Here is a 12195-nt window from a genome sequence, read left to right on the forward strand (position 1 = left end):
GTCAGTGCTACAAGTTCGGCCAATAGGCCCCTTCACAGAAAGTCTGGGCACTTCTTGGTTGCTTGTCTCTGTGCTGGGCCCTGAGATGGGCAAGTCCTTGGGAACCATTAAGAACTGTTTCTCAGTTTGCTATAGCCTTATGGTCTCATGGACACAAGCCCCATTGGTTTTCGTAGCTAGATGTTTTGGGAATTTGTCTCTCAGGTGCAGGTCTTAAAAACCGAAGTGCCAGATGTAAGGTTACAGCCCTCTACTCTTCAGGGAGAATTTGGTGTTGTGAGTTCCCTCCCAGTTGTAGGCTGATGCACTGGGGGTGGGGTTAATGGCCAGATTGTGCCTCAACTATAGGCTTCCAGTTATGGAATGAATAAGTCGTGGGGATAAAAAGTACAGCATGGGGAATACAGTCAATGGTATTGTAATAGTGTTATATGGTGAGAGATGGTAGCTACACTTGTGGTGAGCACAGCATAACAACATAATAACATATAAACTTGTCAAATCACTATATTGTACACCTGAAACTGATGTAACATTGTGTGTCAACTATATTTCAGTTTAAAAAGAAACAAAGAGGGGCGCCTGGGTGGCTTGGTCGGTTAAGCGTCCGACTTTGGCTCAGGTCATGATCTCACGGTCCGTGAGTTCGAGCCCTGCGTCGGGCTCTGTGCTGACAGCTCAGAGCCTGGAGCCTGTTTCAGATTCTGTGTCTCCCTCTCTCTCTGCCCCTCCCCTGTTCATGCTCTGTCTCTCTCTGTCCCAAAAATAAATACATGTTAAAAAAAATTTTTTTTTAAAGAAACAAAGATTGTATCTCAGTTTGTCCTACCCATTTTGAATGAGGGTGTTTTTTCTCGTTATCCCTATATGTAGGTGTCAATCAGCTAGCTCGGAGATTTTTTCATAGAAAATTGTTCCACATGTAACTTTAAATTCAATGTGTTTGTGGGAAGAGGGGAATTCAAGATCTTTCTGTGTCACTGTCTTGAACCAGAACTCTAGGTTTTCATTTTTTTATACTTGTTTTATTTTAAGGTTTTAATTTATATACTTATTTTTGCCTGAGGGAAAAAAAACTCCAATAAATTCCAAGAAAGGTAACTAAAGCTTCACTAAAAAACCCATAGTCTTACTAGCTAAGAAATCCAGGAGACAGAATTTGGTGTGGCCATACTAACTGGAAAATGAGAAAAGATATTCAAAAAAGGGAGAAATACAGGAAGGAATTCTAAATTCTGTGCTAAAATTTGTCCACAATTATGGCTGATTCCCTGAACTATGCATGCACAATTGGTATTCACTTGTTTTCCATGAAGGAATTACAAAGCTTGGAGAGTTAGCTCAGCCAAGTTAACTGCTTGTTGAAACAATAGCAATATGAATACTTTTCAAAGGAATAAAACACAATCCAGAGCTTTTTCAATTTATAATGTCCAGGATATTATCTAAAATTATTAGACATATAGAGAAAGGGGAAAATGTGATCCATGCTCAAGAGAAAATACTTCAATGGATTCTGACCTAAGTTGACCCAGATATTGAAATTGGAAGACAAAGATTTTAAAGCAGTTATTTTAACTATGTGCAAGGATATTAAGGAAAATATATTTATAATAGATAAACACATTTAAAATTTAAGCAGAGAAATAGAATCTATTGAAAAAGAACAAAATAGAAATTCTTAGAACTAAAAGGTACATTATATAATGTGAAAAAGTTACTGGCGAGCCTTAATGGCTGATTACAGAAGAAAGGGTCCATAAACCACTAGAAATTTAGCCAAACAGAAGAACAAAGAGAAAAATATTAAAAAAAAAAAAAAAATTGAACCACCACACGTGAGACAATAGGACCTCTATGATTAAAGGAGAAAGACACTGGAGCATGAAAATTATGCGACAAAATAATGTCCAAGTTAGTCTGCTTCTATTTAAGATGTAGAAAGTCACAAAAGAATATGGTTCCTACCCAAATAATGAGTAAAACTAGATAGCCTATAAAATGACAACTTTTCTTGCTTGCCAACAACTATTATACTATAGCTCTGAACTGTTCATGTTATTGCAGAATCAATATAACCAAAATTCCCTGTGGTACATAGAAGCAACACTTGTGAAAGAAGCAAGATCAGCACCACTTCTGTAAAAAGGATCTTTGCCATAAAGATTTTGACACTGGAATTTTATCAGCCACAGAAGTTTTCTATGGGGCTAATTGTTCTCCCATCAGCATGGTCATAAAGTAGTGGGTTAACTTTTTCTTTCCTTTTTTTTTCTTTCTTTCCTTCCTTCTTCCTTCCTTCCTTCCTTTCTTTTTTTCAATTCTGCCCTCCAGAAGTCTGGAAGTTGGGCACATCTTCGCTGTAAAGTACACCACAAAAATTAAAGAACTCTTTTGGGTGCAGCTGGAATAATGATGTCCAATATTTATGAAGTGATTACAATATACCAACCATTTTAAATTGTTTTGGTTGTTACTACACTTAATTCTCCTAATAAATCTATTAGGTAGTTACTGTTTTCATCCCTACTTCACAGATGAGGAAACAGCCCCTGAGAGACTGAAGGAGAATATTTCCCAAGGTCACAGAGCTAGTAAGTGGTGACGCTAGAATCAGGACCTGGGGCGGCTTTCTCCTGAACCTGCATTGTTAAATAACCCCTATGCTCTGCTCCATCTAGGACAGAAAATGTACTAGTCTAAAGCAACATCTTATTGGATAGAAGCTTAGACATTCAAAAAATTTAGGTAAGAGGTAGGGAAAAGATACTGGCTCTAATAATCTTTAATGACTCAGCATACTTTAACGGCTCTGGACGCTCATATATCTCCTTTACAGCTTTGATATTAAAAGACACCGTAAGCACATTTAACTGTTCTGAGCATCTGTTTCTGGCAATACTTTGCTGTTCATATTCACTGATATATCAAGTGTTAAAGTATTAAGGTTATTCCCCACAACAGTTATTTACTTAAAAAATATTATTAGGATATTCATTTCATCAAGAAAACTATGTTACTACCCTAAAAGTGTCAGAAAATTAGTGTAGCCATCACAAAACCGTCACGTCCGTTTTGTAAGTCGTCATCCCGTTCACATAAATATTGCTGTGCCTCTTTGTTCTTTGACTTTTTTTTCATGAAAGAAATAAACATGAAATATAAAGACCTTAACCTTATTATAAGGGACAAACACATCAAAGAATTAGGTGAAGATGAGCCTCTGTAGTTTCATTTCTTCTTTATCTGCTTTTTTCTATGGAGCCCTTCAGATCGTCTGCCAAAATGGGCCCTCCCCATGACCTACTACTGTCCTTGATCTTTGCACTGGGATCTCTTCAAATACCACAGTGGTACTCCAGTTCATGGAGCAGATGGTTGTGTTGTTCAGCCACCTTAGCGTTGGTCCCTGGAAAGTACTTGTGTGCATGGCTCCCACTTTTGCCCGACTTCTCAACTTGTCTCTATAAAGTAAGACTGATTCGGTAGGTACAGAAGGCCCAGCCATTCACTTCCCTTTGAAATATGCAGGGGTTCCCTTTAATTGGAATTGAAATCAAAGAGTTAAGAGGGTTAGGAAAAGGTCGAACTTAAGTGGAAGGAAACTAAGATCGTCATTCTGGGTGACATCTTTGAGCATCTCAATCAGCAGAGGCCTTCAAGTTGTCAACGTAGTACATACAAGTGGAAAAAAATAATTAGTAATCTGGTATAACAAAGATATACTTGAATGCAAGTAGAGGGAATGCTAAAAATTCTTTCATTAGATTATTAAATTGATTTATATTTATCGTCGAAAATAGGTATTTTTAACTCTTAGTTTCTCAGAAACTAATGCTGTAGATTGGGTAATTTGGTGTCTCTAATATTTCTTTGGGTGATAGAATCATATAGGCGTGGAAACAATCTCTTCAGCAGTGCATATAAACATCCAGAAAAGAACAGGGGACATCTTGGTTGAAAGAGTTGGGGGTTTTCAGGATTATGTTTTTAAGTGCAAGACAGAATTAATTTTGTATATCCCCAGTCATATAATGGTGGAATATATGTTTCTAGACTTATATACTTATATTCATACATTATATATATCTATATTTCTGAAGCTAAGAAATTCTGAATTTTTTAAGTACTTTTATTTTCTGAAAGTATAATCACATAGTTCAGTATTCAACAGTTACAAACATCGAAAAGACCTCCCTTCGTCCTGTGTCCCAGATACAACATCCTGTCTTCAGATGTTATCTTTTGCTTGTGTGTCCTCACAGAGCTATTTTGCTCATGTTCCAGTAGATATATAAACTTAAATATTTTCTTTTGTTACCCAACAGTAGCATACTTCATGCAGTACTCTGTACCTTCACATGTTTTTTATATTAATAAAAACGTGTATATTTTTTTGTGTATATGTTTTCTTTGCAGGAAGAGCCTCATTACTCTTTTATATGATGGCATGTGGGTAAATATTAATTCACCTAGTCCTTCATTCAGCTTCTGCCAGTGAATTACAATTTGATGTTTACTGTATAACCGCTGACCTATGTCTTATACTACAATTACTTATCCTTGCTTACATTGCTTTTCCTGTTCTCCGGAGGCCATTATTCTCCTTGTCAGTTGTTTACTTTCTATTTATCTATCACTAATTTTTCCCTAAACTCTCCACCTCTCAAAACAGTCAGATCTCCCATTGTCTATGAGTTTCTTTCTCCTTCTTCCCTGTCTCTCTTGCTGTCTCTCTGTCTTAGACATCCTCTCTGGAGCCCTCCCCTCTGCTCCTGACGAACTAGTTGTTTTCTGGCTTGTGGTACAGCTGTCTCATCATAGATACTTCCTTCCCCTTTAACCTGGGAATTCCCTTATGTGCTCACCTCTGTTGAGCACCTTATGTCCTGGATGCAGTGTCTTTTTGTATGTTTACTCTCATGATAGGGTACAATGCATTCTTCTGGGGCTTCCCAAGAAAGGGCACATGGAAAGTGAAAATTTTGAGAAATTGTTTATTAGGATTCTCCAGAGAAACAGAACCAATAGGAAGTGTGTGTGTGTGTGTGTGTGTGTGTGTGTGTGTGTATAAAGAGATTTGTTTTAAGAAACTGGCTCACCTGATGATGGAGACTAGTAAGTCCAAGTTCCAAGGCAGGCTAGAGACTCAGGGAAGAGTTAATGCTGCAGTTCAAGTACAAGCTTTGTCAGGCTGAAGACCCAGGAAGGAGCCAAGGTTGTAGTTCCAGTCTAAAAGCCAGCCATTTGCTGGGAATTCCCTTTTGCTCAGGGGAGGTCAGTCTTTTGTTCTATTCAGATCATCAACTAATTGGATGAGGCCCACCTGAATGATCCAAGGCTACCTGATTTACTCAGAGTGCATTGATATAACTTTTAAACTCTCCTCACAGAAACACCCAGAATAATGTTTGACCATATATCTGGGCACTGTGGACCAACCAAGCTGACATATAAAATTAACCAACCCAGACACCTAAAATTTGTTTTTATTCTACCTGCAACCTGTTTAATAATTAAGTATACAATTCTAAGCTGCAAATTCTTTTTCCTCACAATATTGGATACATTTCCATAATGCCTTCCGGCTTGCAGTGTTCCTCCTTAGAAGTCTGATACCATTTTGATTCTTTTTTGTTTGTTTGTTTGTTTTGTTTTTTTTTACGTTTAAACTCTGTAAGCTTTTAGGATCTTCTCTTTTCCCTACTGGTCTCTTTACTCTCATTATTTTATTTTATTTTATTTATTTATTTATTTTTTTTTAATTTTTTTTCAACGTTTTTTATTTATTTTTGGGACAGAGAGAGACAGAGCATGAACGGGGGAGGGGCAGAGAGAGAGGGAGACACAGAATCGGAAACAGGCTCCAGGCTCCGAGCCATCAGCCCAGAGCCTGACGCGGGGCTCGAACTCACAGACCGCGAGATCGTGACCTGGCTGAAGTCGGACGCTTAACCGACTGCGCCACCCAGGCGCCCCTACTCTCATTATTTTATATACATCAGACCTTGATCTGGGCCTCCTTCACTCTCTGTACTGGGCATCATTGGGCCCTTTCAAATCTGAATGCTTGTGTCCTTCATTTGTGAGCAGTTTTCTTAAAATGATTTTCTTCTTTCTATTTTCTCCATTCTATTTTTCTGAAATTCTTATAGTTTGAATGTTGACTCTCTCGAACTAATCTTTTTTTTTCACTTTTTTCTTCTATAATCCATTTCTTTTAGTACTAGTTTTTAGACACTTTGTCTACGTTATCATCAATATCTTTACCAGGCATTCCCTTTGTGTATCATATTTTTAAACTCTAGCATCTCCTTATTGTTTGTAAAGTAATACTCCTTTTTTATTGCATACTGTTTTAAAAATTCAATACCTTGGGGCGCCTAGGTGGCTCAGTCGGTTGGGCGGCCGACTTCGGCTCAGGTCATGATCTCGCGGTCCATGGGTTCGAGCCCCGCGTCGGGCTCTGGGCTGACAGCTCAGAGCCTGGAGCCTGTTTCAGATTCTGTGTCTCCTTCTCGCTGACCCTCCCCCATTCATGCTCTGTCTCTCTCTGTCTCAAAAAAATAAATAAACGTTAAGAAAATTAAAAAAAAAATTCAATACCTTATCTCTCTAAAGATACAAGTTATAGGGGTGGGTTTTCTATGGTTTTTTATTTTTATTTTTTATTTTTTTAACTAAAATAGCATTTATTCAGCCTCTTATGCCAAAATGTTTTGTGCATATACCACTATAATTAGCACACTCTGTATAACAAGCAAAATTGTACATCAAATTGTATTTCATGTTACCTGATTATTTAAAAATGTAAAGTGAAATGGTTGATCAATTCCTTTTAACGTTACCAGTAAATAATTCAGCAGTAGATATGAGGCACAAAGCCTTAGTAAAATATGACACAAGAAGAACAAAAATGTAATTTTCACTTAATTTATCATAATTTGTTGGAATATACAGAGACAAGTTTTTTTAATATTGTGTTGACAAACATTCTGGCAATAGCTTTATGTAACAAGACATAGCATACCAGGCCTGCCACTCAACTTTTTTATGGTTAAGTCTCAGCTTCACTATAAAGCTGTTTAAAAAGAAAAAGTATCTTGGCAAGTATGCTGTTAAACATAGTAAAGAATTTAAGATAGCAAGAACACAGAGTTAATAAAAGCCAAACATTGCAGCCTAAACAAAATTCATACAAAAATAAAAGAACTGTCGTTGGTTACATAAAATTTTGCCGACTGGCTAAAACTTAATTAGTACAAAACATGCATTTTAGAATCTTTAGCTAACAAGTTCAAAAAGTACTAGGGTCTATTTGAAATGATTTCTCTCCAAAGCCAAAGGGTAGGCAAAATTAGTTCAGATGTTATAACACGTTCTAATGCTAAAAAAAATTCAGTGTGGTTGAAGGAGAGGTAAATTCCAGAACTTTGGAGGCTCTGTCGGGCTGCAAAGGGCTATTTCTCTGGTTCACTTAAAGCAGCAAATAAAAGAGCCCAGGATGTCAAAGGGCAAGACTGCTGCTCCGGGCTCTGACCACCCCCCCCCCCCCCCCCACCCCATGCTTCAAGGCATGCCGTTCTGCTAGCTAAGGAGAAAGCAAACCAGCCCCCTCCACCCTAAAACATCCTTCCCCAGGTAAATAAAAGTACATAAGGAGGGGGGAAACTAAAATATACTCATCTACAGAGTAAGGATTTTGAAATATCAATCAATTCCCTGTTTCAAAAATGTTAACTGGAGTCATCTGGTCATTTCTAATTATATCATAATGATGTATCCAGATTCTATTTCTGTGGATTTATCACTAGATACCTCTAGTCAACAGTATCAACTTTATTCCCAAATATCTTAACCACTAACACACTTGCTGTGTATCATCTGCCAGAATGGTGAAGCATTAGAAGAGAGGAAAAAAAAAAAAAAAGATATTCAAGCAGCAGGCAACAATATGGCCCTTTCACACAGTAGCATCTGAATGGCTACTGAATAGTCCAGGAATAATTCCAAAAACAAGAAAATTCGTGCATTTTAGTAATTATGTCATAATGTTCACAGTTGAAATTTCCTTAGACATCGCAGTTTCTTTACAAGGGAATCTTGATTTTTCTTAATGTTCCTATGAGTCAAGACTTGAACTAGTAGCTTTCTTTTTCCTCTTCTTATGGTTTCTTATGCTTCTTTTTTGTTTCTTGTTACTTTTTCTCCTTCACTGCTTTTCTTCTTTTTTGCTTGTACCCTCCTCAATCTAATCTCACTCTGATAAGGACTCTGATGATAAAGGTTTATCTTCCGGATACATCTTTCTTTTTTCCATGAGTCCTCTCATGTCCTTTTCTTTCTCAGCTGTGTCCTTAGACTTGTTTTTTAAACTATGCTTACTGTCTGCTTCAGTTGCTGACATGGAGTTCTCAGAAGATTTATGTGAATGGTTCTCTTTTTCCCTTATTTTTTATCCTCATCTTCAGAATCTGAAGATCTGCTAGGAGAGTCAGAGCTTAATGAAGAAGAAGATGAATACCTACCAGATTTCTTCTTTTCTTTTTTCTTTGTCTTTTTTTTTTTTTTTTTTTTGGATGAGCCCTTTGTCCCCCTGACAATTTCTCTCTGTGTTTTTCTATTTCTTTCTTCCAGTTCTCATTCATTTTTTTCTTCACATTCAGCCAATGCCTTGGAGCCTTTCTTTTTCTTTCCTGGTTGTTCTTTCCCTTCTTCCCAGGGAGGCCTTGGTGAATTCAGGCCATCTTGAATCGTTGACCCTGAAGACTGGTTCAGACTCCTGGATCTGGGCATTGCCATTGGGTGCATATAGGCCACCCGATTGTCCCATTTCCCCAGGTGCAGGACTGAGGGCATGGTCAGACACCAAGAGAGATCAGACCAGAGATCTTTATGGGTTGTTTTGTTTTGTTTTAGATGTTTTTGGTCTCTTTCCTAATTTTTTCTTTTTCCTTTTTTTTTTTTTTTTTTTTTTTTCATGTTTGCTTTGGCATTTCATGCTTGTGGCTTTCCTCTAATATCTGCTGACCCTTGACTACTGATCATATTTATACGTGATTGGAATAGTTGCATGGGTGCTTATTGTCTAGTAGGCTTCTCTGAAAGGTAACCTGGCTACGTTATTTCAGTGGGCAGAACTTCATCATCTGTAGGACTTTGGCCCGAAGGAAAAACCCTCCATTCTCCTGTTTAGCAGATATAAGCTTAAAGTGTAGCATTCTAGGACTCAAATAAGGAAAAGGAGAGAGGAGTTTTATAATTCAGAACAGAGCCTTTCACTTATTCTTCTAGTATATAATACAGCAGCACCCACATCTATGTCTTCTTGTGTCCATGAGTCCAGAATCTATCTGGTTCAACCTCTTCACAAAGAATAAAGCTCCCAGCTTGTCCTAAGCTGGAGGAAGGTGATGTCATTACCCTGCAGTCACCCTGTGGCACAGGGGAGGGGAGGGGAGGGAGATCTGGGAACCCAGGGAGTTCTTAATCACACTTCAAGTATTTCTTCAGTCTCAGCTGGATCTGCATCACCCTACTTTTCAGAGTTACCAGTGGCTTAGTTCTCAAGCTTTTCTGCAGTTATATGCTTGATTCTGTTTGAATCCTGGCTTCTCCCAACACAAGGTGACGTTTCAACTTTCTCTGGACTGCCGAAGCACTTGTCACTGTGTCTCTGCTTTCTTGCTTTTAATTTTTTTTTCTGTTGTTTCCTCTTTAGGTTACATTTTTACTGGTGGATGTATCATCCTGTCCTTTGGAGATCCTTTCATTATAATGTGACTGCTGTTTTTGGAGGGAGTCTATTCAGTAATTCACTTTAAGTTCTGTTAAGTGGTAGAAAAAACTCCACGTGCAGGATCCATGGAGAAGAAGCTGAAGACGGCAGGGTCAGACTGGGACAGACTGGCCTCTGAGGACTGGTCCTTTGGCCAAGCCTCTATTTGAGAACGTTGGAAGCTGGGAGACAGAATTCAAGCATAACGGGCAAGAAAAGCAATTGCACGGCCCCTCTGCGAGAGGGGAGGAAAGGAGAGATCCAACTCTGCCCAGTGCTATTTTCCAATAGTCAGACAAACTGATTTAATCAGTGGGGCATGACAGTGGGACCTGTGGGCCATAGCAGGTCTCACAGAGATAAAGAGGTTTCAGGGAGGTCCCTCGGGTTAAAACAGAAGCTCAGCCAGCAACTCGCTGAACCGTAGGGCACAATCTAGCTTCTGTGGGAGAGGGTAGAGAGTGGGTGGGAAAGTGTCCAGAGTCTCCAGGCATGCCTGAGCCTGCTTAACCCGCCTACGAGTTCTGTGCTGGGGGGGGGGGGGGGGGGGGGGGCGGGGGGGGGGGCAAGAAAATTCTAACCACAATTTTACTGTGTGGTTTATGATTTTACCCCACTTCTGGATAATGCGAGTTGTTGACATCACCCTTAAAGCAGTGATGACAGCTTCCTTTTCCGTGTTTGTTTCCCAAATGCAAAAGGACCTTATTACATCAGGGCAAGCCCTCAGGCTGGGGTCTGCCACTGCTGGTTGCAGATCCTGCTCTGGAATTTTCATTGCTCTGAGAGAGAGAGAAAGGCTCAGTCCGCGGACCCAGTAGCCTGGGCCAGTCCTGCAGAATCTGGAGTGGGGTCCAGTCAAAAGCAATATGGATCTCGGTGGGCTTAATTATGTACAGGGCAGTACACTCGATTACAGTGGAGGGCGCTGTTCGGTCTAGCGTGTTCAGTCCTAAACTGCCATTCAGATGCATGTCTATGCCGCTTCCTCATTTAGGAACTGCTGTGCTAGGCCTTCATCGCCGACCAGGGACTGCTTTTGGTTGCTCTGGTGCCACGGACAACGTCAGAGGGGAGAAATAAATCAGCATGGGTGTGGTGATTGGTTAGAAGACAGGTATTGAGGCTGCGCCTGGGTGGCTCAGTTGGTTAAGCATCCTACCTCAGCTCAGTTCATGATCTCACGTTTCAGGAGTTCGAGCCCTGTGTTGGGCTTTGTGTTGACAGCTCAGAGCCTGGAGCCTGCTTTGGATTCTGTCTCCCTCTGCCCTGCCACTCATGTGTTTGCTCGCTCACTCGCTCTCTCTGTCTCTCTCTCTCAAAATAAATAAATAAATAAACATTAAAAAGAATATTTTTTAATAATAGCAAACAAAGAAGATAGGTATGGAGAAGAGTTTGTGGGAATTGGGGGTTTAGGACAAGCTGACCTAAAGGAAGGTAATAAAATACCTCAAATAGCGGCCTCTCTTTTTTCTTTTCTTTTTCTTTTTTTAATGTTTATATCTGAGAGAGAGACAGAGAGAACGCACAGGCGGGGGAGGGGTAGAGAGAGGAGACACAGAATCCAAAGCAGGCTCTCTATCAGCACAGAGCCCGACATGGGGCTTGAACTCATGGACGAGTGAGATCGTGACCTGAGCCGAAGTCAGACACTTAACCGATGAAGCCACCCAGGAGCCCCAAATAGCTGCCTCTCTTATCTTCATGTCTAAAGCAATCAGGACTAAATCCCTTCTCTATTCAGTGTCCCTTATTTTATTATCTTATTTTAAATCTCCGCACTTTGGTGACATGATTTTTTTAAAATAGAGACACAGATGCTCTTTATTCCTCCGAATGAAAGGAATGAGATTGCATTGATAGCAACAGAAAAATTTTTAAAGAAAAATTTTATATATCCCTTAACATAGAGAGGCAAAACAAAACAAAACTTAAATTCAGCTAATGAGCATACGTTACTTTAATAATTATGTTTTTCTAAGATATTTAGGGAAGAACAGAATACTGCACTCATATAATACTTATTTTTTTAACTTTTAAAATAATACTTATTTTTTTAAGGCACAATCACAGAACATACTGGGGTTAAATATGTGAAGATATTATGGGGAACCATTCTAAAGGATGGTAATTATTACATTTTTTTGTAATCCTTATACTTTTAAATTTCCCCTAGAAAAAAATATAGCTTTACTTTTAAAAAGTAAAAAAAAGAAAAATCCCCTTATTTAGCCACAAAAGCAGAATGGAATGAGATATTTACAGCCTTGTGGCCACCAGGAAGACATAATATGAACCAAATGCAGAAACGCTTACCTCTTTCCTGTGTTTTGTCTTCTTACCCTTTTTCTTGTTTGCATTTATCTAATCATTGATTCAAAAGCATATGCTACGCATATTCTATGTTCAACATC

At 39.0% G+C, this 12195-nt stretch overlaps 1 long non-coding RNA gene and 1 pseudogene across 1 annotated transcript in view; one reads left to right on the plus strand and one right to left on the minus strand.

Annotated features, from left to right (window-relative positions):
- Positions 1-12195, plus strand: part of LOC144615107 (uncharacterized) — a 120779-nt gene that overhangs the window by 82791 nt on the left and 25793 nt on the right. The window lies entirely within an intron of this gene.
- LOC132664275 (protein FAM133B pseudogene) lies at positions 8123-8835 on the minus strand (annotated as a pseudogene).

This window comes from Panthera onca, chromosome F2, assembly GCF_046562875.1.
Source record: "Panthera onca isolate mPanOnc1 chromosome F2, mPanOnc1 haplotype 2, whole genome shotgun sequence".
Classification (NCBI taxonomy): domain Eukaryota; kingdom Metazoa; phylum Chordata; class Mammalia; order Carnivora; family Felidae; genus Panthera; species Panthera onca.